At 43.0% G+C, this 17,618-nt stretch overlaps 1 pseudogene across 1 annotated transcript in view; it reads left to right on the top strand.

The window, feature by feature from the left end:
• The window catches only part of LOC122547981 (butyrophilin subfamily 3 member A3-like), an 84,152-nt pseudogene that overhangs the window by 39,030 nt on the left and 27,504 nt on the right, over positions 1–17,618 (top strand). Inside the window, exons 3-5 of the transcript XR_015753025.1 lie at positions 8,257–8,604; positions 13,973–14,254; positions 15,925–16,044. The product of XR_015753025.1 is annotated as a butyrophilin subfamily 3 member A3-like (transcript). The remainder of the gene's footprint in view (positions 1–8,256; positions 8,605–13,972; positions 14,255–15,924; positions 16,045–17,618) is intronic.

The raw sequence follows: 17,618 nt of genomic DNA, 5'->3' as shown, positions 1-17,618 counted from the left end.
CACGAGGTACATCTGGTTTTGGCACCATGACTATGGGTGAGCTCGAGTCACTGTAACTCATTTCGATCTTGGAGCATGCATTCAATCTCCTTCTGAACCTGTGTCAACTTCACAGGGTTATGCCAATAAGGACGTTGCTTAATTGGAACAGCATCCTCAAATCTACATCATGCACAATTAGGTTAGTACTTCCCAGTGTATGTCTGTAAATCTCCCCATGTGATAGTAGTAACTCTTTCAGGTCATTTCGATTTTCCTCAGGAAGATAACTCAATAATATATCCCAATTTTTGCCAACTTCCTCATTGTCCAATTTGATTTGAGGAATGTCCAATTCAGAATCCTCTGAGCTTGGTTCTTCCTTCAGTGTTGTAATCATTAATAGCTTCTCCTCTTGCTTTCCTTCCCCGTCAAAATACCTTTTCAGCATATTCACATGGCACACTCTGTGAGACTACTTCCTGTCTGGAGTTCTGATCCAGTAGTTCACCGCATTCAATTTCCTTTTGATTTGATAAGGTCCACTAAACCTTGCTTTTCAGTGTTCACCTGTTACTGGAAGTAACACCAATACCTTATCCCCAATGACAAAATTGCGAGTTTTTGATTTCTTGTCTGCTTCCTGTTTCATTGCATGCTGTGATACTTTTAAATGCTGTCTATGTAAACTCCCCAGCTCTCTTTAATCATTCTCTAAAATTTGACACATAGTCCAAATGTGTGGTCTCTGAATTCTCACTTAGTAACTTCTCCTGAATCAATTTTAACGGTCCTCTTATTTCATGCCCTAAAATCTAATTCAAATGGACTGAATTTGGTCGATTCATTTGCTGCATCTCTGATCGCAAAAAGCACAAATGGAATTCCCTTATCCCAACCATCTGGATAATCCTGACCATCAGCCCTCAACATGGTCTTTAACGTTTGGTGCCATCTCTCTAGCGCCCCCTGCGATTCTGGATGGTTCACAGTCAGTTTGAACTGTTTTATTCCGAATCTGTCCATAACTTCCTTGAATTGTTTGGATGTGAAGTTTGATCCTTGATCTGACTGTATCTCCATTGGTAGTCAATATCAAGGAAAATAAATTCATTAATTCCTCTACAATCCTTTAGCTGTGATAATGGGAAGGTCTCTGGAATTCTGGTTGAGACATCAGTATTGTTAATAAATACTAATTCCCACTTTCTGTTTGAGGTAGGGGACCTACACAATCAATCAAGTCTCTTGTAAAAGGTTCCTCAAATGCTGATTAGGTTTGAAAGGTGCACATTTTATTACTGCCTCTGGTTTTCTGGTTACCTGACATGTATCAACCCCACCACCATATGGCCCAACATTTCAACTCCCCCTCCCACTCTGCCGAGGACATACAGGTCCTGGGCCTCCTCCACTGCCACTCCCTCACCACCCGACGCCTGGAGAAAGAACGTCTCATTTTCCACCTTCGAACACTTCAACCCGATGGCATCAATGTGGACTGCACCAGTTTCCTCATTTCCCCATCCCCCATTCACCCCAGTTCCAACATTCCAGCTCAGCACCATCCTCATGACCTGTCCTACCGGCCAATCCCCCTTCCCACCTATCCACTCCACCCTCCTATGTGCAATTTCGCATGGCCAATTCACCTGACCTGCACATCTTTGGACTGTAGGAGGAAACCGGAGGAAACCCACGCAGATGCAGGGAGAATGTGCAAATTCCACACAGACAGTCACCTGAGGTGGGAATTGAACCCAGGTCCCTGGCACTATGAGTTTCAATGCTAACCACTGAGTCCCGTTGCCACCACTCATGTACCACTTCCTATACTTTTCTATACCCCACTGGCAAAACAATCTGATGAATGTCTGCCCATTTCTCATCTATTTGTATATGTGATGGTCTCCATTTCCACATTATGAGATCATTTTGCAGGTAATACCTTGCAGGGATACATTCCGACTATTTCATGGTATATGCACTGCAGGTCAGGCAGCATCTGAGGAGCAGGAGAATCGACCTTTCGAGCAAAAGTTCTTGATTCTTGATGAAGAGTTTATGCTCAAAACATCGATTCTTCTGCTCCTCGGATGCTGCCTGACCTGCTGTGCTTTCCCAGCATCACACTCTTGACTCTGATATCTCCAGCACCTGCAGTTCTTAATTTTTTCCTCCTTTACGGTCTATGCCTTTTTACACAACTGCTTTAAATTTTCATCTTTTCTGCCATCACTCAATGAGCTCAGCAGAGTCAGAGCTAAAGATACTTGCATGCTTACCTATTTGCTCCTGTTCTGAACCACTTATTTAATCGAAAACAGTCTCTGCTAATGTACTTCAGCTTCCTGACCTGTGCCCTTTGACCTCTCCTGCTTCAGCTTGTGACGCTGTGATCTTGTTACGACACAATCAGAGGAGATTCCTGGATAAGCATCCTGCATTGCTTCAGTTGCCTGCGTCTCCACTGGCTTTTCAACTAGAGTAGGCAGCATGCCCACTGGTGAATCAGCTATATCATTCGCAAGAACAAATTGTATTCCTGGAGCTGAGAGTTTGTCCATTACTCCTACCACAAATTCTACACTCTTCTGGAAGCGTCCAGGAGAGTTTTCTATAGCAGTATGTCAATAGTCCAATGAGGGAAGAGGCCGTATTGGACCTGGTACTGGGGAATGAGCCAGGACAGGTGGTAGAAGTTGTGGTGGGGGATTTATTTGGGAACAGTGACCACAATTCTGTAAATTTTAGAATACTCGTAGATGAAGATGAGAGTGGTCCTTAGGGAAGAGTACTAAACTGAGCCAAGGCCAATTATATCAAAATTAGGCAAAAGCTGGGAAATGTGGATTGGACACAGCTATTTGAAGGGAAGTCCAGATTTGAGATGTGGGAGGCTTTCAAAGATATGTTAGCGGTAGTGCAGGATAGGCATGTCCCGTTGAAGGCATAGGATAGGAAGGGCAAAATTTATGAACCGTGGATGATAAAAGAAATTGTACGACTAGCCAAGAGGAAAGGGGAAACATACATAAGGTCTAAGCAGCTAAGAACAAAATGGGCCCTGGAGGAATATCGGAAGAGTAGGACAAGTCTTAAACGAGGAATTAAGTGAGCTAAAAGGGGTCATGAAATAATTTTAGTGAGCAGAATTAAGGAAAATCCCAAGGCCTTTTATTCTTATATAAGAAGCAAGCGGGTAACTAGAGAAAGGATTGGTCCTCTAAAGGATAATGAAGGAAGGCTATGTATCGAACCTGAGAGAATGGGTGAGATTCTGAATGATTACTTTGCATCAGTGTTCACTGAGGAGAGGAACATGATAAATCTTGAGATTAGAGATAGCAGTTCGATTAGTCTGCATCGCATTGGCATAAGTAGGGAAAGTGTGTTGGGTAGGCTAGAGGTTATTAAGGTGGTCAAATCCCCAGGACCAAATGGGATCTATCCCAGTTTGCTGAGGGAGGTGAAAGAGGAAATAGCTGGGGCCCTGACAGATATCTTTGTGGCATCCTTAAATACAGGTGAGGTGCCGGAGGACTGGAAGGTTGCTCATGTTGTCGCCCTGTACAAGAAGGCTAGTAAGGATGTTCCGGGTAACTACAGACCAGTGAACCTGACGTCAGTGGTGGGAAAGTTGCTGGGGAAGGTGCTGAGGGATAAGATCTATTTATATTTAGATAAGAATGGGCTTATCAGTGATAGGCAACATGATTTTGTGAGGGGAAGATCATGCCTTACCAACTTGATAGATTTCTTCGAGGAAGTGACCAAGTTGATGTCATATATATGGACTTTAGTAAGGCATTTGATAAAGTTCCCATGGTAAACTAATGGAGAAAGTGAAGTCACATGGTGTGCAGGGGGTTTGATCGAGGTGGATAAAGAGCTGGTTGAGCAGCAGGAGACAGAGAGTAGCAATTGAAGGGAGTTTCTCAAAATGGAGAAAGGTGACCAGTGGTGTTCCACAGGGATCAGTGTTGGGGCCACTGGTGCTTGTAATATACATAAATGATCTGGAGGAGGGACTGTTTGGCTGATCAGTAAGTTTGCAGATGACACAAAGATCGGTGGAGTAGCAGAAAGCATAAGGGACTGTCAGAGAATACAGGACAATATAGATAGACTGGAGAGTTGGGCGGAGAAGTGGCAGATGGATTTCAATCCAGACAAATGTGAGGTGATGCATTTATAGAAGACTAATTCCAGAGCGAATTATACAATGAATAGGAGAGCCTTGGGAAAAGTTGATGGGCAGAGAGACCTGGGAGTGCAGATCCATTGTACCCTGAAGGTTGCTGCATAGGTGGATACAGTGGTCAAGAAGGCATATAGTATGTTTGCCTTCATCGGACGGGGTATTGAGTATAAGAGCTGGCAAGTCATGTTAAAATTGTACAAGACATTGGTTCAGCCGCATTTAGAATACTGTGTACAGTTCTGATCGCCACATTACCAAAAGGATGTGGACGCTTTGGAGAGAGTGCAGAGAAGGTTTACAAGGATGTTGCCTGGTACGGAAGGTGCTAGCTGTGAAGGGAGGTTGAGTAGATTAGGTTTGTTTTCATTAGAAAAAAGGAGATTGTGGAGGGACCTGATTGAGATTTACAAAGTCATGAAGGTTATAGACAGGGTGGATAGAGACAAGCTTTTTCCCAGGGTGAAGGATTCAATAACTAGAGGTCACGCTTTCAAGGTGAGAGGTGGAAACTTTAAGGGGGATACACGCGGTAAGTACTTCACACAGAGGGTGGTAGGCGTTTGGAACGCGTTGCCAGCAGAAGTGGTAGAGGCAGGCACGGTAGATTCATTTAAGATGCGTCTGGACAGATGCATGAGTAAGTAGGGCGCAGAGGGATACAGATGCTTAGGAATTGGGTGACAGGTTTAGACAGTACAGTTGAACTGGCTCAGGCTTGGAGGGTCGAAGGGCCTGTTCCTGGGCTGTAAATTTTCTTTGTTCTTTTGTTCTTTGTTCTCTGGACACTCTAGCCTCACTTTACATAACTGAGCACTTTTTGTCTCACTGTCAATTCCTGTTACTACCGTTTCTGGCAATAGTCCTTCAGGAATACATATCTCCTCATCCTTCAGCATCACAGATTGAGAGGATCGTGTGTCCCTAAATATCGTAATGTGTTACCTGTTACTTCTGGCTTCTGTGAATAAGTTTTCCCTTTGCAGGTATGTTTTTTAAGTAGATCGGGTACTTCCTCCTTAACACCCTCTGATCAGCTTGTACACTCTGAGGCAGGTTTCTAGCTTCCACGGTGCTTTCTGTTACCAGTCCAACAAAACTCCCAGGCTTGACCTATTCTCCTACTTTTTCTGAGGCCACCAACACTGTGATTTCATGTGGCCCACTATATTGCAATGGAAATACCAGAGCTTTATACCTTCACTGTCCCCTTCAAGGGTTTCCTTTTTACCCTGTGGTAAGTTATCCTTTTGATCTTCACTGAGATCTACCTTTTCCTTTACACGTGAGAATTTCTCTTTGTCCCAATTCCTATCCCTCATGGACTGAAATTGATTCTGAAAGCCAAACTGTGTTTTATGGACCAACTCATAGTCATCAGCCACTTCAGCTGCTACCCATACTGTTTTATCTCTCTGCACTTCCACATGAGTTCGCCCTACTCCCTCACTCGACTTCCCTTCAGCCTTCATCTCCATCCTTTTAAGCTGACCTTCCTTTCTCAGTGTAATTTTCTCAAGTTCAAACTCTTTTTCTTTCTCTTCCATGAAAGCCCTTTGTTCTTTTTCTTTCTCTTCTGCTTTTAATTGTAATGTAAATTGTTTCATTTCTACTGCCCTTTCCTTCTTTCTTGCCTCGAACTCAAGCTGTTTCAATTATCATACACTTTTTGTCATCTCCACAGATCCCGATGGTTTTTCCAGTGAATCTAAATGCTGAGCTATTGCTGTCACCACCTCATTCTTCCTGGAGGTAGTTTCTACTCCAGCCTGTCTACCAATTCCAGCCGCTTGGCCTTAACCACCTTTTGTAATACCCCCAAGGTCACTTCTCTCAACCCCAGAAAACTCTTGGTGACTGAAAGAGCCATTGTCATCCCAAACTCTGTCTACCTGACCAAATCAAAACCCGGAATAAAGGACACTCACACCTACCACTCACTGCTTAAATCCCACAAAGTGCCCCCAATCTGTTATGGACAAGGCCAGACCACTCAAAACATTTTTAAGCAGGCAGCCCAAACTATAACTTTGCTATTTGTTTCACTTAGAGTCATAGAGTCATAGTGATGTACAGCATGGAAATAGACTCTTTGGTCCATCCCGTCCATGCCGACCAGATATCCCAACCCAATCTAGTCCCACCTGCCCGCACCCGGCCCATATCCCTCGAAACCCTTTCTATTCATATACCCATCTAAATGCCTTTTAAGTGTTGCAATTGTACTGGCCTCCACAACTTCCTCTGGCAGCTCAATCCATACACTAAACACTTTCTGCATGAAAAGGTTGCACCGTAGGTCTCTTTTATATCTTTCCCCTCTCATCCTAAACCTATGCCCTCTAGTTCTGGACTCCCCGACCCCAGGGAAAAGACTTTGCCTATTTACCAATCCATGCCCCTCATAATTTTGTAAACCTCTATAAGGTCACCGATCAGCCTCCGACGGTCCAGGGAAGACAGCCCCAGCATCTCCCTGTAGCTCAAATCCTCCAATCCTGGCAACATTCTTGTAAATCTTTTCTGAACCCTTTCAAGTTTCACAACATCTTTGCAATAGGAAGGAGACCAGAATTGCATGCAATATTCCAACAGTGGCCTAACCAATGTCCAGTACAGCCGCAACATGACCTCCCAACTCCTGTACTCAATTCTCTGACCAATAAAGGAAAGCATACCAAACGCCTTCTTCACTACCCTATCTACCTGCAACTCCACTTTCAAGTAGCTATGAACCTGCACTCCAAGGTCTCTTTGTTCAGTAACACTCCCTAGGACCTTACCATTAAGTGTATAAGTCCTGCTAAGATTTGCTTTCCCAAAATGCAGCACCTTGCATTTATCTTAATTAAACTCCATCTGCCACTTCTCAGCCCATTGGCCCATCTGGTCAAGCTCTTGTTGTAATCTGAGGTAACCCACTTCGCTGTCCTCTACACCTCCAATTTTGGTGTCATCTGCAAACTTACTAACTGTTCCTCTTATGCTCGCATCCAAATCATTTATGTAAATGACAAAAAGTAGAGGGCCCAGCACTGATCCTTGTGGCACTCCACTGGTCACAGGCCTCCAGTCTGAAAAACAACACCACCACCCTCTGTCTTCTACCTTTGAGCCAGTTCTGTATACAAATGGTTTGTTTTCCCTATATTCCATGAGACCTAACCTTGCTAATCAGTCTCCCATGGGGAACCTTGTCGAATGCTTTACTGAAGTCCATATAGATCACATCTACCGCTCTGCCCTCATAAATCCTCTTTGTTACTTCCTCAATAAACTCAATCAAGTTTGTGAGACATGAGTTCCCACACAGAAAGCCATGTTGACTATCCCTAAACTGTCCTTGCCTTTCCAAATACATGTACATCCTGTCCCTCAGGATTCCCTCCAACAACTTGCTCATCACCGACGTCAGGCTCACGGGTCTATAGTTCCCTGGCTTGTCCTTACCACCCTTCTTAAATAGTGGCACCACGTTCGCCAACCTCCAGTCTTCCGGCACCTCACCTGTGACTATCGATGATACAAATATCTCAGCAAGAGGCCCAGCAATCACTTCTCTAGCTTCTCACAGAGTTCTCAGGTACACCTGATCAGGTCCTGGGGCTTTTATCCACTTTTAACCATTTCAAGACATCCAGCACGTCCTCCTCTGTAATATGGACATTTTGCAAGATGTCACCATCTATTTCCCTGCAATCTATATCTTCAATATCCTTTTCCACAGTAAATACTGATGCAAATACCCATTTAGTATCTCCTCCATTTTCTGCAGCTCCACACAAAGGCCACCTTGCTGATCTTTGAGAGGCCCTAATCTCTCCCTAGTTACCCTTTTGTCCTAAATATATTTGGAAAAAACTCTTTGGATTCTCCTTAATTCTATTGTTGTATAGTGGATATTCCCAGAGGAACTTAGTTGGGTTGGCTGCCACATTTTAAACAAACAAAAATTATTTCAAAAATTATATTGTAGGACAGTTTATATTTTTTGAAAATCAGCTGTTTTCAATGTAATTTTGTTCTTTGGATTACATTAGTACAGAATTTTATGTTGTATTGTTGTTGTTCACTAGGTCAATTCCTTGTTGTTGGACCTGGTAAACCTATTGAAGCCACTGTGGGTGAAGATGCTGTGTTGGAATGTCAGCTTCTGCCAGCTATATCTGCCAGCAACATGTTGGTGCAGTGGTTTAAATCTGGCCTTGATTCCCCAGTTCACGTGTACAGCCATGGGAAAGATGATGCTGCTGCTCAGCACAGGAAATACAGAGGGAGGACCGAACTGTTGAAAAATGAACTCACCAAAGGAGCCATATCTCTTCAAATAAAGAACACAACAATTTTTGATGGAGGGAAATACAGGTGTTTAATTGATAGCGGAACCTACTCTGAAGAAACTGCAGTCAGACTGAATGTCATAGGTGTGTACAGATCAGTAACATTTCCGTCTTTTCAAAGCCCAGTTTAAATTATTTAACATTTTAGCATTCAACACTTAAATTAATTTAACATATATCAATATGAAATCAGGCATTGGAACATTAGACAGGAGTAGGCCGAGGGCCTATTCCCCCATTCAGTTTACGGCTGATCATCTAATTCAATACAACCTTGCTGCCCTATCACCATATCGATCAATGTCATTAGTAACCAGAAATCTGTCGGTCTCTATCTTGACCATACTCAATGTCTGAGTTTCCTCAGGCTCAAGGGTAGAGAGTTTCAGACTCTCACTACCCTCTGTGTGCAGATATTCCTCTTCATTCCAGTCTTAAATGGAATACTGCTAATTCTGAGAACATAAGTGAACCAGATGAATTTTTACTATGACTAATAATCATTTCATGGTCATCATTAAATGTTCGAGGACAGTTGATTAAGGCAGCAACAAGTGTTATGTCCTTTTTATATTTTTATTTGTGGCAGGTATGTTTAATGTTCAGTTGTCACACAACAAATGATATTGCTGTCCTCAGACAACTAATTAACCAGAATGGCTCCGAGCTCTATGTCCTGAACAGTTGTGAACATCCCTATTTGGTGTACTGATCATATTAGCCCTTCTAGGTATGACACTTATGCTTGCAATACGTATAAATGATCTGGATAAAAATTGACCTGATTAGAAAATTTGCTGATGACACAAAAATTGGTGGAGTTGTGGAACTTTATTAAAGGATCTAGCAGAATATCTATCAGCTGTGTTGGACTATGAGTCCTGATCATAGAATCCCTACAGTGTGGAGATAGGCCCTTTGGCCTAACAAGTCCATATTGACCCTACGAAGAGTAACCCACCCAGATCCATTCCCCCTACCCTATATTTACCCCTGACTAATGCAACTAACCTATACATCCCTGGACACGATGGGCAATTTAACACGGCCAATCCACCTTACCTGCACATTTTTGGATTGTGAGAGGAAACCCACACAGACACAGGGAAAACATGCAAACTCTACACAGACAGTCACCCAAGGCGAGAATCAAACCCGTGTCCCTGGTGCTGTGAGGCAGCAGTGCTAACTACTGAGCAACCGTGCCAATGATTAAAGGTTCCAACCTGAAATTTTGACTCTCCTGCTCCTCTGACGCTGTGTGACCTGCTGTGCTTTTTCCAGCTCCACATTTTATCGGGTGGGGGAATGGGTCTGGGTGGGTTACTCTTCGGAGGGTCGGTGTGGACTTGTTGGGTCAAAAGACCTGTTTACACACTGTAGAGATTCTCTAATCAGGACTCACAGTCCAACACAGGATCACACCCTCCAGCCCATCATGTCTGTGTCAACCATGATGCCATTCTAAACTAAATTTTATCGACTTGGACTGTCCAATGTTTCAAGTTCTTTTGGGGGATCATGAAAATCCTTCAGAAAATCCAAATACACTACATCCACTGATGTTCCCTTATCAATGCTCCAACTAACATCCTGAATAATCTGTAACAGGATTGTCAAATATTTCCAATTTGAAAATCCATGTAAATACCCAATCCTCTGATTATTTTCAGTGTTTGGTTATCACATCCTTTGTATTAGATCATATTATTTAGCCCAAGACTGATTTCTGACATCAAACTAACAAGTCTATACTTCAAAATGCTTTCTCTCCCTCCCTACTTTCTAGTCTACAAGAATCTTTCTAAAATCAATAAAATTCTGAAAAACAACAATGATCTCCTTCACTAATACGGTGTCGGTAATGCTGGTGACGCTGAGTGAAACTGAGTGGTTTATATTCATGGTTCAAATAACACAGGGCAGCAGGTAAATCTGTCCCTGAAAGTCCTCCATATCCTCCCTCCCTCCCTCCCACCGACCCTCAGTAACAGCAGTGTGTTCCATCCCCTCCCCCCCCCACCGACACTCAGTAACAGCAGTGTGTACCAACCCCTCCCTCCCCCCCACCGACACTCAGTAACAGCAGTGTAACAACAGTCATGGGAAGCCCAACCAGAGAAAAGTCCTGTCTTTCGTAGAATGGTCTGAAAGATTGATCAAAATCTTTTACTGCTGATAAGCTCATGACTGGGTTTATCAGCAGCAACTGGAAGAGAAATAGTTTGTGATTGGAGGAGCAGTGAACAGTTGGAGCATGGGAAAATGGAAGCTTTCTGCTGAGGGGACCTGGATGGGGACTGGTTTGCCAAGGGACTGTCTGTTGGGTGGACTTCTGTATCCAGGGTGATAAAGGAACTCCAGGGTGGGTGGAGAGTCAGAGAAAGAAGTTCCACAGGAAGGGGGCTGGATGAGAGAGGCTTAGGTGGAGACGGGGTGGTGATGGATGCAGTCATGACAAGGAGGCTTCAAGAGGATTGTGGAGTAAAAAAATGCTCAAAAGAAGAAAGAGGAAGAGATGGAAGCTGTAAGAGGAATGGTAGGTCGGGGAGAGAAAGAGAGGCTGCAAACGTGGATGGAGAGAAGTAGGCAGTAGGAGGGAAGGAAATTCTAAGAGAGTCAAGAGAGTGAGGCGGGAGTGTACAGAAGAGAGAAAGCCGACATTGGACAGAGGGAGAGGGAGGCTGCAGGGGAGGGGAGGAATGTAGGCTGTGCATAGAAGGAGAGAGAGGCTGCTAGGTAAGAGGGAGGCTGCAAAGGAGAGAGAGCAATTTTAAACCTGTCAGCAAGGGAATACTCAGCTGAATGGGATCCAGGACAATTTCAAATCATTGAGGTCATGAATTCCTTGTAAATGATTGTGGAATCATAGCTGAAAGCAGCAAATGTTTAGGAGCTAACATATGAGGAAATGTAGTGGGTGCCACTGTAATGAACCCTGTGTCAAATGTGAAATGTAAACCTCAGATTGAGATCAACATTGCAATACAAATGTTATAACTGTCTTCTTAAAATCTTCCGGTTTTGTGCATATGTTACAGAAACGCATTAGTTGTGATCTCATCAGTGTGTGGAAGGTACATTTCTTTTCAATGTAGTTGTGGTGTCAATTATTGTGGAAAAAGGTTAAAGTCTTCTTTCAGTTAACACTATCATGTCTCAGAAATGAATAGTTTCCTTGTATGTTACAACTTTAAGTTTCACAGAGAGTTGACCATTATTGAAGAAATTAATAAATTCTTCTAATTCTTCTGTGAAGGTCTCAATTCCCCATAAGTCAACACAAATAAAGAGTTATTATTGTTGATGAGAATGAAAAAGGACCCCCTGAAAACCAAAAGGTAACCCTTAAAGAGTCCTCAAAAGTAAAATGATCTTGTGCCCCATAGTCCTAGTATCTAATTATTAATATTGTGTACCAGAGGTGAAACTGGAGGTGCCCTTGTGGTCAGGGTCGGGGGACGAATCATGGGCCGTGGTGCATCACCTGTTTCTGGGCTCTTTCTCTTCCTCCCCTTCTCCAACATCCTTTGGGTGGCCAGAATATTGGGCATCATCATCATCATCATCTCAGTGGGGTTCTGTATGGGTTTAACAAAACACCTTGAGTTTGTACTCTTCCTTTTATAAAGCCTGTGTAAAACTCAGGTTTCAGTATGAAATGCTTTACAAAAGTGCCTATGACAAGTAATCATACATAATTTAGCCCATCATATCCTGCAACCAGCCCTGCTTCTTTGAAACTGGTTCCTTTGCAATAGCTGGATGGCAAAATCTCAAAGAGCTAATCCTCACAACCATGATAAATAACAATACCCATGGGCAAATGAGAATATCTAGAACTGGAATGGAGATAGTCTGTTGACAGATGATTTCTGGTTTCTGCTCCAAGTTTAAAATTGCAAACGTTCCTGTAACTTACATCCAACCCATCCACATGCAATATTGTGCTTCCCATCCGCGCAACTGGGCTTTGTTCCCCACGGGATAGAAATCCAAATTTCACCTCAGCAGTTTGAGAACTTTAAGTTCCAATTTAAATACCAAGAGACAAAAGACATGAAGAAATCAGATTCCCACAAAAATCCAACTGTTTGTCGTTATCCTTTAGAGAAAAAAACCTGCTGTACTTACCCAGGCTGGGCCAGTACATCCCACACCAACATGTTTGGGTAAATCACCTGCTCAAATAGCTGCGACATTCAGTAACATCCAATCTAATATCTGGTTTTAGGAGAAGACTCATCACTCCATGGGCTGATAATAACTTTCTGTACTGCTTTGACTTTGTAAAGCTACCTTTCAACCTGAGGAAGGGGATAAATGATGGCTTTAGTTACAAGTTCTCCATCTGAATTATGGATTCTCCCTGAGCAGCCTTCCCTTCCATCCACTCACTCACAGACTGTCACCTCAACCCTCATCCAAAGGAATGCCCCTGAACAATGGGAGGTGAGTTTTTGCCCTGCTGGGATCCTGTCCTCCTGCTTCTCCAACTTAATATCCTCTGCTTCCAAAAATAAGACCTAATTTCAAACCAATTCTCGAAACAATGTTCAAAGATGAATAGGAGAGATTTGGCATCAGTTTTGTTATCTGGCAACCTAAAGGTGTTTCTCATGCCTTCCTGCTTAGCTTTTCTCCAATTCATAGACCCATCCAGAAGCCTTTTACATGTTGTAATTGTGCCAGTCTCCAAAACTTTCTTCTATTTGTATACCTGTACAATATTGTAATTGTACCAGCCTCCATCACTTCCTCTGGCAGCTCATTCCATACATGTACCACCCTCTATGTGAAAAAGTTGGCCCTTAGGTCTCTTTTTATATCTTTCCCCTCTCACCCTAAACCTATGCCCTCTAGTTCTGGACTCCCCGACCCCAGGGAAAAGACTTTGTCTATTTATCCTATCCATGCCCCTCATAATTTTGTAAACCTCTATAAGGTCACCCCTCAGCCCTCGACGCTCCAATGAAAACAGCCACAGTCTATTCAGCCTTTCCCTATCATTCAAACCCTCCAACCCTGGCAACATCCTCAAAAAACTTTTCTGAACTCTTTCAAAGTTTCACAAAATCCTTCTTGCAGCAGGGAAGCCAGAATTGCACACAATATTCCAGAAGTGGTCTAACCAATGTCCTGTACAGCCGCACCATCACCTCCCAGCTCCTATACTCAATGTGTTGACCTAATAAGGCAAACATACCAAAAGCCTTCTTCACTGTCCTATATATTGTGATTCAACTTTAAAGGACTGAGTGTTATCTGATTTATAATAAATATTGTGTCGTCACAGTTCTATCTGGACGTATTCTGAGATAAAGTGTAGTTCATAATCTAATTAAAGTTAGTGAAAAGCAATGATTAGATATCTATCATTAACATGAGATGAGCAGTTCCAACAAACTACAGCACGTGTTCCTAATGTTTGCTATTGTTCTCTTGATTCCAGGTTTGGGCCATCAGCCCTGGATCCAGATGAAGGAATATCATGAAAATGGAATCCAGGTTATGTGTAAATCCAGTGGATGGTTTCCAAGGCCAGAAATACAGTGGATCAGTGAAGATGGACTTATTTGATCACAAGCTGAACCAAGTTATGAGCAGGATCCTAATGGTCTTGTCAATGTCCAGAGCATCATCGTCGTTACAAAACAATCAACAAACAGGTTTAAGTGTGTTGTACAAAATGAAGGTTTGGGAATTGCACGAGAAGCCCCTATCAGGATATCAGGTTTGTAAATGAGAATGTGTAATCAAGAAAGTTAAAGGTGATTTAAAATCTACCATAGATCACATTGTGTGTTTAACTGTCCCCAAGGTGCCCTCACACGGTAATCCATTCCTTCTGTGTAGGAAAATAAGCCACTTCACCACAGTAGGAGATACTAAATCAGAGGACTAAATGCTTGGTTAAAGAGACAAGTTTTAAGATATATCTTAGAGCAGGAAAATAGGGTAGAGAGCTGGAGAGGTTTAAGGAATGGTTTCTCAAGCTGGTCCTTGGCAACATAAGGTGGTACCACAAATGTGGAGCACTTAAAGCTGGGGTTGGATCTGGGGGTCAATATTAATGAGCGGAGATGCCTTGGAGGGTTTGGGGGTGGAAGGGATAAGGAAGGCAAGGGCATGGAGAAACTTGTAAACAAAGATGAGAATTTCAAAATCAAGATGTTGTTTGACCAATGGAAGCCAACGTCTATCAGGAAAGAAATTATTCTTCCTAATACCTCTTCACTTGACGTATTATCCATTATTATCCATTAGCTTTGTGAAACACTTTGGAACTTGTTACAGGTAGCCTAGAAAAGGACAATTCACAAACTTAGAACCCCCAGAATTTTCCAGCTGCCTTATGTGTCTCTGTCAGTGCTGTAATACACCAGCCCCTGATCTCTGCTGCTGACTCCATCAGAATTCATAGCATCAGGGGGTGGACTCACAAATTAAACATGGCTCAGGACACATTTGAGATAAACACAGGAAATGCTGGAAAAACCTCACAGTTCTGGCAGTGTCTGTGGAGTTTCTCTCTCCACAGATACTGACACATTGACTGAGTTTCTCCAGCACTTTCTGCGCTTCTTTGTTTCAGATTTCCAGCATTCACAGTATTTTGCTTTTGTTTGACACTTTTGAGACACCTTCCCAGACAGAGAGGTCAAGTTAGGTTAGATTGTTGGCCCGAGTTCTGGAATACAAATGTAGAGATGGACTTAAATTATTTATTCATAAAATAATTTATTTTCAGAGATCATAGATTCCCTACAGTGTGAAAATGGGTCATTTGGCCCAACAAGTCCACACTGACCCTCCGAAGAGTAACCCACCCAGACCCATTCCCTGACCCTATTTTTCTACATTTACCCCTGACTAATGCATCTGACCTACACATCCCTGAACATTGTGGGAAATTTAGCATGGCCAAATCACCTAATTCACCTTTGGATTGTGGGAGGAAACTGGAGTCCCAGAAGGAAACCTATGCAGACATGGGGAGAATGTGCAAACTCCACACAAAGAGTCACCCGAGACTGAATTCAAAGCTGGGTTCCTGGCGCTGTAAGGCAGCAGTGCTAACCACTGAGCCACTGTACTGCCGATTTGATTTTCACATGTTATGCTAATGTCAATGTTAAATTCCTTGCCCTTATAGAGCAACCTATAACAATCATCAGTAGCAGTGATTGAAATGAGCAGGGGCTCCACCCTCAATTCGTTATTTAATAACTTCAGTGTTGGTGTTCCTGGATATCCCAGTGGATCCCACTGATATTATATCAGGAGATTCCTGGAAGGACTCTGCACATCTCATGCACAGTCACAAAGAATAAAGATTTTGTAATAATAATGCACATGCTGCAGAAAATACAGTTGTCTAACTCTGTGGCATTGACTTTACAGATAAGATCTTCCCTGGTGCCCCTGACTGGCTGGCACCATTGCTCGTGACCATCCTTTGTGTAACTGTTGGCATTGCTGCTGTGATTTACTGGAGTGTGAAACACCATCGACTCATTAAAGGTACAGTCTCAGTGTAACACTGACTAAGGACAATGAAGATACAAGCCTGGAAATCCACGGGGGATTTCCCAGTCTCTGTCAGTTAAGCTGTGAGCCATAAACAACCCAGTGGAATTTCAGGATCACAGCATTTCTCCAGTACAATGTGTGTGTTTCAGTGTTAAATGTTTGGGGAATGGTGGTGTGAAGACCTGGTCACATTGACATGAAGAACAAAGGAATAAATGTGATTCCCAGTCTCCAGCCGAATAGGAAACGCTCCTTTAATAATTCTTAATCAGATGCTCCTGTTGAATATTAATTTATTACATTGTCCTTGTGAATAAGCGTAACATTATTTTGAGCAAATGTGAAACAGAAATAATCCAGGACAGCACCAACAAATGGAGCAGCATTTCACTGTTTCAGCTGGAAGATAAAACCCACGGTGCTGGAAAATCTCAACAACTCTGACAGCAGCTGAGGAGAGAAACACAGAGTTAGTGTTTCGAGTTGTTTGGAACTGAACAGAGGTGGAAATGTGAAGGTTTTTATGCTGTTTAAAAATTGGGAAGTGTTGATGCAACAAAAGGGAAGGTTGGAGAAATGTTAGAGCGTGACAGGGATTCAACATCCAAGGTGTCACAGAACAGAGAAGAGGAATGATGATGGTTAGAGTGAAAGACAAACCAGGGGAGATGTTCATGGGAGAATTAGAGTCAGCTCTGACTGAAAGCAAATACATGAAACCATAATACAGCCACTGGAGGAACAATATCCTCAATGGAAGACAGTTCCTGATTGGATCGTTAAACTCAGTGTTCAGTGCAGGAGCTGTCAGGTGCCTAAATGGAAAATGAGGTGCTGTTTTTCCCGTTGTTTTGGGCTTCACTGGTAACATCATTAGGCCTAGGGCAGGAATGTGAGCAATGAGAGGATGATGGAGTCTCTCAATGACAACCTGTTGAAATCTCAGGGTCGTGCTTGTGGACTGAGCAGAGGTACTCTGCTCAGCAGGTACCCACTCTCCCAGTGTGGAGGTGATGGACTGAGATCAATGAATACAGTAGACTGGGTTAAAAAACGTTCAGGGGAGTAGCTGCTTCACCTGGAAGGAGTTTTTGGTACCTTGGATAGTGAGGAAAGGAGACGTAGAAAGAGAGATGTTACACGTATGAGAAACCATGGGAGACAGTCAAGGTATTGGGGATGATAACAGAGTGGACCAGGGAGAGAACAATCCCTTTAGGATGCAGATCAGGGAGTCAAAGGGAAGACGCGTTTGGTCGTGACATCATGTTGGAGCTGGTGGAAATAGTGGATGAAGATCTTTGAATACAGAGGCTCATGGAATGGATCATGAGGACACAGTGCAACCTGGTGGTAGTCTGGGAGGGAGGGGAAGGAGACAATGTAGAAATGAGTGAAATGGGTTAGACACTGTGAAGGGCCCTTGTTAGCTCAGTGGAGATGCGGTTGATCCTCGGTTGAGGGAAAAGTAAGACACTTTGGATGCCCCATAATGGAAGATGTCATCATCTGTACAGATGTGATAGGGAAACTGGGAATATGAAATGGAATTCTTCCAGAAAGCA

The sequence above is a fragment of the Chiloscyllium plagiosum genome, unplaced genomic scaffold, assembly GCF_037043375.1.
Source record: "Chiloscyllium plagiosum isolate Xiang-an unplaced genomic scaffold, Cpla_swu_hap1 HiC_scaffold_35, whole genome shotgun sequence".
NCBI classification, from domain to species: Eukaryota; Metazoa; Chordata; class Chondrichthyes; order Orectolobiformes; family Hemiscylliidae; genus Chiloscyllium; species Chiloscyllium plagiosum.
This window is presented reverse-complemented; position numbering and strand designations above follow the sequence as displayed.